General features: G+C 48.2%; 1 long non-coding RNA gene across 1 annotated transcript; it reads right to left on the bottom strand.

Moving 5' to 3' along the window:
- Nucleotides 1–1,849: 1,849 nt before the first annotated feature.
- Nucleotides 1,850–6,015, bottom strand: LOC133232596 (uncharacterized). The gene is made up of 3 exons (XR_009731405.1): nt 4,274–6,015; nt 3,033–3,107; nt 1,850–2,518 (listed from the first exon to the last, which is right to left on the bottom strand). It is a non-coding gene; the product is annotated as an uncharacterized LOC133232596 (long non-coding RNA).
- Between the last annotated feature and the right edge of the window lie 5,080 nt (nt 6,016–11,095).

Consider the following 11,095-nt stretch of genomic DNA (forward strand, 5'->3'; position numbering starts at 1 on the left):
TTCTGTCTCACTAAATTTATTTCACCATCTTATAAAGGATCACAAAACTACAATTTGGAAGGTGCCAAGGTAATTCAACTCTTTGTTTTACAAATAGAATTACCAAGGTCCAGAGAGAGAGAAAGGGACTATTTCAAGGTCACAAAGCTGGCTGGCCACATGACCCAAACCAGACTGCAGTTGTGTTGGCTTCCTAGGGGTGACCTCTCCTCTCACATGCATTGCAGCTGCTCCTGCAAGATTATAAATCCACGAGGAAGAGGGTGGTGTCCCCAGTCCCGCCACCCCCTCCCCCAGTGAAGGTCTCGTTCATAGCAGGTGCCCAGTGAAAGGCTGCATGGAATAATGATGAAAAAGTGTTTGGGAAGTCAATGACGGCCGTGCTGGAGCGAGGGGTTGTTAAATGCAGCAGCCTCGGCCGGGAGACCAGGTCAGCTTGAGCTCATTAATGGCGCAGGGCTTTTCCAGGGTTTTGCCATGCTGAAATTGCTGGGGTGCAGAAATTCCGCTGCCAAACTGGGATGGGGGCGGTTGAGGTGGGGGCAGTGGAGAGAGGAGAGGAGGGTGGAAGAGGGGAGGAGCCCTTGGGGAGGGGAAGTTGGAGGGATGGTGGGCAGGGGCTGCAGTGGGTGGGGGCTGGGTGTTGGGTATGCGGCTTATGGAAATCTGAACAAGCTCCAGAGAGAAAAGAACTTGGTCTCCTTCTGCCTCGTCTCCTCTTGTCATTCTGGGAGAAGTGGCTCAGCTTGGGGGGTTAGGGCGGGGAGTTCCGAGAGGAGTGGCAAAGAGGTGCAGAGGAAGAGAGAAGAGCAGGCAAAGACGCAGAAATAAGCAATTTGGAGGCTTTCAGAGGCGACGCTGCTCAAGGGTGGCCTGGAGCCACTTGAGGCTTCCCACAGCAACCCCCCCTACACTGCTACCCCCACTCCACCACCACCACGACCCCACCGAGCTCAGCCACCCTGGGAACAGAGGGGCCAGTGTCTCATCCACTCACGAGAACGCCCCCTGCCCCCTTCCCAAGGCCCTGGGCCTTGTGGGAAATTAGAACCGGGGGCTGGACAGCCTGGGAAAGAGGACACTTTCATTGACCAGATGAGCCACACGCTGGCCTGAGATAGACTTGGAGTTTCTAAGCACAGAGTCCTCGGGTGTCATCTGGACCCATCTCCTATATTCCTGCACTCCAGCACAGGTGCAGGACATAGAAAAGGAGACAAGAAGGGTGACCTGGCAGAAGGGACCTGGCCACTGATTTATTCATTTGACAAATACCTATTGAGCCCCTGCTGTGTTCTCGGCTCAGGGATAGGAGCACCGGAGTGGACTTGTGAACAGGCATAGAACTGAGGGTGGAGCAGGGAAAGCAGACTGTGGACAGGGGTGTTTTGAGTGCCCAGAGGAAGCCCAAAGAGCTAGCCTAGGGTACTGGTGAGGGGTTCCTAGAGCTAGTAAGGTTTAAAGTAAAATTTCCAAGGAGTCCAGGTGAGGAGCTGAGGTGTGATTGTTGGTGTGGGGAGTGCTGTGTCTGAGGTTTGGTGGGGTCTCCTCAGCCCTGTGTCTCAGTCTCAACTTTGCACCATTGGGAACTTTGTTATTTCAGTTGCCTCCAATGGAAGAGAGCTCAGTGGGGCTGACTCACAATAAACAAACCTCCCAGAGACTGAGTCATACATCAAAATGCCAATTTGTTTTTCTGTAAGGGAAGTATATTTGGCAAACTAAGCCTCACTGGCAGCCTGCTTTAGGACCAGAGACCCAGAGTCTGAGTCTCAGTGCCACATCATACCAACTAAGGAACTTGGGCAAACCTTTAATCCTCTATGAGTATTGGTTTCCTCATCTAAAAACAGGAATAGTCATGGCTGCTTAGAGTTGTGGTGAGGATTAAGTGAGCTATTGCATGTAAAAGAGCCTCGTTTCTCTGTTTTTGTTGTTCAGTCACTAAGTTGTGTCCAACTCTTTGTGACCCCATGGACTGCAGAACACCAGGCTTCCCTACCCTTCACCATCTCCCAGAGTTTGCTCAAACTTATGTCCATTGAATCAGTGATGCCATCCAACCGTCCAACCATTTCATTTCTCTGTAAGAATATCTATACGTGGGTCAATGCTTTGTTTTTGTCTATCTTATATATTTATTTGGGGGCTTAGTTGGGCACACAGGATCTTCATTACATCTTGCAGAATCTTTTGCTGAGGCACACAGACTCTCTATTTGTGGTGCGCAGGCTTCGATAGTTGCTGCACACAGGCTTACCTGTCCCTTGGCATGCGGGATCTTAGTTCCCCGACCAGGAATCAAACCCATGTCCCATGCATTGCAAGGCAGATTCTTAACCATCAGTCCACCACGGAAGTCCCAGATTAGTGATTTCTTACATTTGTATTTATCTTTTAATAGATGGTAAACGCGCATAGTACAAAAGTCCAAAGGCACCGAAGAATTTTAAATCAACAATGAGTCTTCTTCTTTCTCCCCACCTTTGCCTCAATTCTCACCGACTCAGTTCCCCTCCTAGGAAGCAAAATAAAAATTATCATGAATTCAAACTTTTTAAGTCATAAAAAAAATCATGACTTTTAAAAAGTTTCTTTTAAAAAAGCTTTTGTTATAAAAGCAACTTGTGGATTTAAAAATAATCCAGAGAGAACACAAGGAAATATAATGAATACTTTTATTTTCTCCCAAGCTGCCCAAGCTTGGGTGGCTTGGGCAGCTTGGGAGTAAAATGAGTCTCCTGCATTGGCAGGCAGATGCTTTACTACTCTGCCACCTGGGAAGCCCATGTTTCTTTAAAGAATAACAATTACTGCTGGTTCCCGAAGCACCTGTCAAGGGATGGTTTTCTTAGGAGAGGTTACAAATGAGAATGCGCAGGATTAATCAGGGAGTGGGCAGAGGTGGTGGGAAGTTCCCAGGGGACATTTCTATCAACTTAGGACCATGGAATGAATTGCCTTCCTCCATTCCAGGGATATTTATCATCCATCCACCCACCCACCCACCCATCCATCCATCCAACACTTACCGACTGGGCCCTCTGTTAAGTGCTGTGGGGAATACAAGGATGAGTGAGTGAAGCATACTCTCTCTCTTGTATCATCTATCAGTGGGACAAAGACACAGATCCATGGATTTATGCAAGCCTCAAAGGGACAGGAAAGGTCCCCTGTCATACCACCCACCTGCTGCTACTACCCTTTCACAGCCAAGGAAACTAAGATCCAGAGAGGAAATGTGACTTGCCCCAAATCACACAGCAAGAGAATGGCTGGGCCAGGGCTAGGAGGCAAGTCTGGGGACACAACCCTAAGATAAGATGGCAACTGATGGAGGAGAGAAGTGGGCCTGGAGTGCTATGGCCACCAAGAGGAGAATCCAGCCATCCTAGAGAGGGCCAGAGCACTCCAGGAAGCCGGCAGAGAGAGCTTGAGGAAAAGTGCCAAGGTAGGGAGCTTGGCAGTATCCAGGATTCATTCTGGTTTCCTCCAGATATTTACCAGGGAGAATCCAGAGCCAGGTGGGAAGGTAGGTTGGGCAGGAGTTTCCTGTCCAGTCAGAGGGGCTCATCCTTGGGAATCCAGCAGCCATGGGCCCAGACACCCAGGGCACTCCTGGAGTTGTGCCATGCACAGCTCTTTTCCTCAGCACAGCTGGAGAGGGATGGGCCGAGCCTGGCCTTGTGGCTCTTTGTTCTGGACCCCTCCACCTCCTTCCCTCCCCTGCCCTATAACAACATCCTTCTACCGAGGTTTGGGGGGACCCCCAGGTCTGCTCCTGACACCTCCACCAGCCACAGCTCTAATTAGATGCCCCCCCACTGGGGTCTCTGCTCCTTTGTTTTGGGTTGTCTCACATCCCTTCACCCTTTTCCCTCTCCTCAGTCCAGTCAGGCACCCTGGGGAGGCCTTGACATCCCTCCAGTTCACTAGCGTTACATGCAGAAAAAGGCTCATTGTGCAATCACATTTGCAAAGTCAGCTTCTGAGCAGCCTGCATCGATCAAGGTCTTAGCCGCGAAATGAATGGCCCACTCGAATCTGGATAAGTGAGAAGGATTATTAAAGGAACTGTTTACAAAAATTTGCACAGAGTGAGGAAGCCATAGGATTTCTTGTAGTTAACCGTGGATGAAGGTTACCAGAACCCTGAAGGAGAGTCATGGAGAGAGGCTGCCAGGAGAGCCACGTGGACCCTCAGTCAAGGGACATACCCAGCCCACAGCTACCCCACAGGGAGAAAGCTGGTGGGCTAAATATCCCAACTCACCCCCCTCCTTTCCTTTGATCTTCAGCCGGGGCTTCCTATTGGCCAAATCCAACAGGAAGTGGGAGGGTGAGGAAGCCCATTCCTGCAGTTCACACTAGTCAGCCCTGGACTGCTCTGCAGGGAGGGAGAAGTGTGGGGTGTGGAGGAGCAAACGGGAGATCCCTTGTGCAGCCGCCACGGCCTCATTCATCTCTGACCTTCCTTCATGCCCTTCCGAGTCCTCCCAGGCTCTGTTTCCTGTGACAGGATCTCCTACCTGTCTCACAGGTAATTTCTCTTTCTTCCCTCCTCTGCCTCATGACTCAGGAGCCCTCTGTTCTCCTTTCCTGTGTGGCCTGATGATTATAGTTGTTGCTGTTCTTCTTTAGTTGCTAAGTCATGTCCAGCTCTAAGCAACCCCATGGACTGTAGCCTGCCAGTCTCCTCTGTCTATGGGATTTCCCAGGCAAGAGTCCTAGAGTGGGTTGCCATCTCCTTCTCCAGGCGATCTTCCCCACCCAGGGATCAAACCCGCACCTCCTGCATTGCAGATGGATTCTTTACCACTGAGCCACCAGGGAAGCGGCATGCTGGTGGTATCCAATAATTCCAGCCTTTATCACCCCTTCCCCTGACCACATCGGGATAGAACGGTCTGGCCAGTCTCAGGCCAGTCCTCTCACACAGTAGGGCCTTAGGAAGGAGCAAGTGTGAGGCCTTCTTCTGGAATGAGCTGCTGCCATGTGTCCGGTGGGCTGCGCCCTGGTTAGCACTTCTCCGGCTCAGGCATGCCTGGAGGTGCTGGCTGGCATCCAGCTGAACCACTGGGGCTTGGCCAGATGGCAGCCGGCAAAGCTGAGGCTGGCTCAGAGCCACAGGCCTGGCTTTGGAAATCCGGCAATGCGTGGCCCACGGAGGCTGCATGCCCACGAGCACCTTGGGGGATGGATGGTACAGCCCTGCCCCTATCTGGGCTGTGGCTCACTAAACCTAGGCTTCAGGTTCCCCCTTGTATCTTGCAGGGGCTGTGGGGCATCAATACAGAGCAAAGGAGGCCAAGAGGCAGGAGACTGGGCTCTGTCCAGCCCTGTCCTAACATAGCTTGTCTTAGAAAAATTGCTTCTTCTTCTGCGTGGAATCGTTTTCCCAAAGTGAAATCCTTTCCCCAGTATAAAACTGGTTCAAGCAAAAGTGAAGTCTCAGAGCCCCCTATCCAGTCTCCTTATCACCAGCTTCTCCCCCAACCCCATTTCAAGCATCAGTCCTTGGGGCAACTTTTTAGAATCTTGGGAGTTGCACAGAAAATTGTTTGGAATCTCTGGCCCATACAGTCCCTAAGAGGTCTTAGGCAGCTCTCACATGCTATGAATACAGAAAAATAGACAAAATTGTTACCATATCCTGCCATGTGCCCATCACCCAGATTCAACAATTAACAACTCATGGCCAGTCTTGTTTCATCACTATCCTCATCCACTTCCTCCTTTCCTGTTCAGTTCAGTCACTCAGTCATGTCCGACTCTTTGCGACCCCAAGAATTGCAGCATGCCAGGCCTCCCGTCCATCACCAACTCCCAGAGTTCACCCAAACTCATGTGCATTGAGTCAGTGATGCCATCTAGCCATCTCATCCTCTGTCGTCCCCTTCCCCTCCTGCCCCCAATCCCTCCCAGCATCAGGGTCTTTTCCAGTGAGTCAACTCTTCGCATGAGGTGGCCAAAGTATTGGAGTTTCAGCCTTAGCATCAGTCCTTCCAATGAACACCCAGGACTGGTCTCCTTTAGGATGGACTGGTTTGATCTCCTTGCAGTCCAAGGGACTCTCAAGAGTCTTCTCCAACACCACAGTTCAAAAGCACCAATTCTTCGCCACTCAGCTGTCTTCATAGTCCAACTCTCACATCCTTACATGACCACTGGAAAAACCATAGCCTTGACTAGATGGAGCTTTGTTGGCAAAGTAATATCTCTGCTTTTGAATATGCTATCTAGGTTGGTCATAACTTTCCTTCTAAGGAGTAAGCGTTTTTAAATTTCATGGCTGCAATAACCACCTGCAGTGGTTTTGGAGCCCCCAAAAATAAAGTCTGACAGTGTTTCCATTGTTTCCCCATCTCTGAAGTGAAAGGACCAGATGCCATGATCTTAGTTTTCTGAATGTTGAGCTTGAAGCCAACTTTTTCACTCTCCTCTTTCACTTTCATCAAGAGGCTCTTTAGTTCCTCTTCACTTTCTGCCGTAAGGGTGGTGTCATCTGTATATGAGGTTTTTGACATTTCTCCTGGCATTCTTGATTCCAGCCTGTGCTTCTTCCAGCCCAGTGTTTCTCATGATGTATTTTCATATTACTTCAAAGCAAATCCCAGACATCATGTCATTTCCCCTGTAAATATTTCAGTTTGTATCTCTAAAAGATTAGGATTCACTTTAAGTATATAACCACAGTGCCATTATCACACTTTAAAATATCTCATCAGAATTCATATTTCCAATTGTTTATTAGGGTGTTTGTTTGTTTACAGTTTGTTAGAATCAGGGTCCACATGAGGTTCACATATTGCAGTTGATTGAGAAGCCATTTTGTCTCGTTCTGTGAATTGTAAGTGGCCAGTGAAGGTCAGGGTGGCCAGATTTTATGTGCTTCTCTGGAGACAGTGAAGGTATTCCCAGGAACCCTGAGGGAGAATCTCTTCTGACCTGAACCTCTAAGGGAAAAGGCCAGACTGGGGCTCAGTTCTGTGGCTTCCCACCAAGAAGCTGTAACTGTCCGTTTGTGAGAGGAGGGAGAATGGTAAGGTCAAACTCCAGAAGAGCGGGTGCCTCACTGGTGATAAGAAGGACCCAGAAGAGGATGGATGCTACAGAGGCCCTGGATGCAGGAGTCTGCGGTCTAATCCACTGGTAAAACTGACCATTAACTGAAAACACTTCCTTTGGTATCTGCTGGAACACAGGACTTTGCTGGAGGCTGAGACGGCTGAGATGAACGGGGAAGCTGTCTGCCCTCCAGGAGCTCAGAGCTCTTCAGCGGACAGATGGGCACATTGTATATTTAACCTCTAGACTTCAATTAGTGATCTGTAAAATGGAAATAATACCACCTTACTTATTAGACTAGCAGGTTTCTATGAGAACTCTCCTAGGTATAAATGGGATTTTATGAATAGGAAAAAAGGGACAAACTATACCTAACCCTAACCCCTAACCCCTAACCCTAACCCTGACCCTAACCCCTAATTAGGGGAGGCAGAGGAGAAGGAGGGCTGGCTGCCAACGTGGTGAAGGGATGAGGAATATTCACAAAGACCCCAGAGTCCTCAAATCCTGGGTTTACTAATTACCAGCCAGGTGGCCTTGAGCAGGATGTCTCCACCATTGGTTTCACCCCAGTGCCTTCCTTGGGGCCTCAGTGTTTTGGAAATGATGGAATTCAGGAAGTATAGAGTAGGAAACTTGTCCTCCGATGATTTTCAGACAGAGTCAAATGTCTGGATTTGGAGTGTAGCCCTGTGGAAAGCCTGGTTTCTGCTGTCCATGGTACCAAACTCTTGTCTAGGCTTCACTGCTTCGATCTTAGGACTGTGGGTGTGTAGAATGAGGCATTTCTGTGCTGTGGAGGCTGTCTTGAACTTTGCAGGATGTTTAGTGGTATATTTGGCCTCTATCCACCAAATGTCAGCAACATTCCCAGTTGTGACAACCAGAAATGTCTCCAGACTTTGCTAAATGTCCTCTGGGAGGCAGGAGCCCTCCTAGCTGAGAACCACTGGTCTAGGCTAGAGGGATGATATTCCTCTGTAAAGATATGCGAGTATGTGCCCTTCCTTTTGACTCTGCACTTATGACTGGCACCTCTGATCTGTTTCCACTTCCAGAATGTTCCCAGGGTGTCAACCCTTCTTACTGCAGTGCACCTTAAAAAAAAAAAAAAAAAACTTCTCTTAAAAATAAACAACTTCAATGGCCCTCTTGGCCACACTTAATACATGCAAAAATATGGTAATGGTGTCCAGGGTAAGCACATTTGCCCTTGATTGATATAAACTCAGTGTCAGGAGGAGGAGTAGGCAGGTCACCTGAGGAGCCTCTTTGACCCAGCGCCCCACCTGGCAGACAGTGTCTGCTGTCACTGTTAAGCTCTGTCATGTAGCTTGCCTCTGTTTTTCCATCCGCTTGGAAAACAAAAAGGGAAAGACTTGTCTTAGAGCATTGTTTTCCTGGAGCCAGGGCCTCCTCTAGGTGATATCACAGCTCCCTGAAGGAATAGGCTCAAGTCAACTGCTCCGTGGAGTGGAAGCTGGGGACACGGGATGGAATCCTGTCATGTGACCCCAGCCAAGCTATCAACTTCTGAGCTCAGATAAGGATTAAATGAGAAAGTGTTTGTAAAAGAGCTACATGGCACAAACTGCCCCACAAATCTTCATTAGTATTGTTATTATCTGTTGTTCTAAATGAGAGAATGAATAATATCACCCAGTCATTGCACCCCCATCCCTTGAGTGCTGGCAAGCTACATGGAATTCAACACCTGCCTCTCCATTTTCAGACCCCAGCACAATATCACTTACGTGATAGACCTTCCCCGTTGGCCCTGAGCAGAATTCATATTTCTCCCTCTATGCCCATGATGCCTGGTCTATTATTGACCTAAATTCACTAGGTTTTAATTATTCATCAAAGCAGCTTGTCTCCCCTTCCAGTCTGAACATCTTAAGGGCTATGGCCCTGTTATATTCATCTTTATTAGCTTTGGCATCTAATGGCATCTGGGATATAGTTGCTGCTCATTAAATGTTTGTTGAATGAATGCACAGATTGATTGAGTAATTAACACCATGTCCCCTGATGTTTATGCAATTTTATAAGCTGCTCCCTCCATGAGGCCACATTCCTGACCTCATACTTCAGAAGCATTCTAGCGCTATCCAAGCATGATCTGCCTGCAAACTATTTGTCGCCAGTCATGACAAGGTAGATGTAGAAATTGAGAGTAAGCATGTAAAAAATTTTAAGCAATTTGATAGAGTAGTTTTATGTCTATTGGATCTAATAATTTTTTAAATTGGGCTTTTCCTTTCTATTTATTTTTTTTCTTATTTTTGTAAGTCATGAGATCAGAAATTATAATAGATTACAGTTACTGAATTCTTATTATGTTCTGAATATTGGGTTTGTATGTCTTTCTCATTGCTTCCTTTTTCTAATAATTCAATTCCTACTATATTTTGCAATTGTATCATTCTGCAACAGATTAGAAATTTAAAATTCAAGAACTGGTTTTTCATCACAAGTGTTCTGAGACATACAGCTCCAGACCATGGACCACACTGGTTAAGCCAACGGCAGAGAAGGGCTTGCTCAGTCCCCTTTCACTGGGTCCCTCCCGTCGCCACCTGTTCTCATATCTGTCTCTCCTACTGTTTGGAAGGACATGGCATTGTCTTTTATTTCTGTTTGGATTCCTCATATTTCTCTTATCTTCCAAAACTGGCTGGTTCAATGAATGAAAGCTGATTCCGGTCTGGGGTCAGACAGGAAGAACAGAGGACAAGGGAGGGGTCCAAAGAGAGTTTGGGAAAGGTCTGTCTGGGAAGGAGATGCTAGAATGGAGCAAAAAGCAGTCCTGAGGAGGATTGAAAAGGCTGCTAAGGAGACCAGCCTGAGCCATTAGGCTGATTGGCTGAAGCGGCTGGGATTGAGGAGGGGAAGGGCAGAAAGGGCCCTTGAAAGTGGGAGGAGGCAATCTCAGGACAAATAAAAAGGGATATAGAATCCTTTTACAGAAGGAGTATTAAACCTGAGGCTGTCATAACCCCCCTGAGGTGGTCAAAACTATAAATAAGTAGGTCGTGGAGAGATTCAGAAGGCCGCCTCTTCCCACTCAGGGGTGGGGTCAGTGTGGAGGTTAAGTCAGTGAAACCAACACAGTCAACTGGAGAGGAAGGGGCAGGGGGATGAAACGTGCTCTCTGTGGTTTCCCCTTTAGAGAGAGAAGGTCTGGATCCCAGGCCAAAAAAGGTCGGAAGAGCAAGACTTGATTACAGCCTGATCGATGGTATTAGCATATTTAAAGATCATGTCAAGGAGAGGACAGAAGGGGCTCGGAAAGGCGAAATGGTGTTTATTAAGCACAGAGAAACAGAATCTGGAAATCTGGAGCTGTCTGGTCCTTGGACAGTCAGCTCCAAGGTCAAGCAAGGCTGGGGAGCAAGGGCTCTGCAGGGCTGGGCACACCTCCCTTAGGACCTGCCAGCTTCCTCTCCTCTGATTCCACAGTCGATCGCTGCTGTGACCATCTCATCAAGAATTCGACTTTCCACAAAGAGCTGCCTAGGGGGAGGGACCTCGCTGGCCATGCATTTGAGCATCTGGTCCACTCGATGATGATGATCATGGTGGTGGTGATGGTGGTGATGACAGCTAACCTTCACTAAGCCAGGCATCATTCCTCCTATGAGGGAGGTATTCCTAGCTCCATTATAGAGATGAGATACTTGAGGCAGTATTAGATAAGTTTCCAGGTTCATACAGCTTGTAAGCAGAAGAGCCAAGACTCAAACTCAGGCTGACTCCAGAATCTAGTGTGTGCATGCATCAAAGTCACTTCAGTCTTATCCCACTCTTTTCGACCCTATGGACTGTAGCCCGCCAGGCTCCTCTGTCCATGGGATTCTCCAGGAAAGAATACTGGACTACCTTGCATTTCATTTTTGTTGAAAACAATAAATTGGCAACCTAGTTGGTACATCCATCTCTTTGGGATTGGTTGGGGTGAGTCTGTGTCAAGCTCAGCATGACCAGCTCCAATGGCTCAGATGGTAAAGAATCTGCCTGCCAGTGC

Source organism: Bos javanicus, chromosome 19 (assembly GCF_032452875.1).
Source record: "Bos javanicus breed banteng chromosome 19, ARS-OSU_banteng_1.0, whole genome shotgun sequence".
In the NCBI taxonomy this organism is placed as follows: Eukaryota; Metazoa; Chordata; class Mammalia; order Artiodactyla; family Bovidae; genus Bos; species Bos javanicus.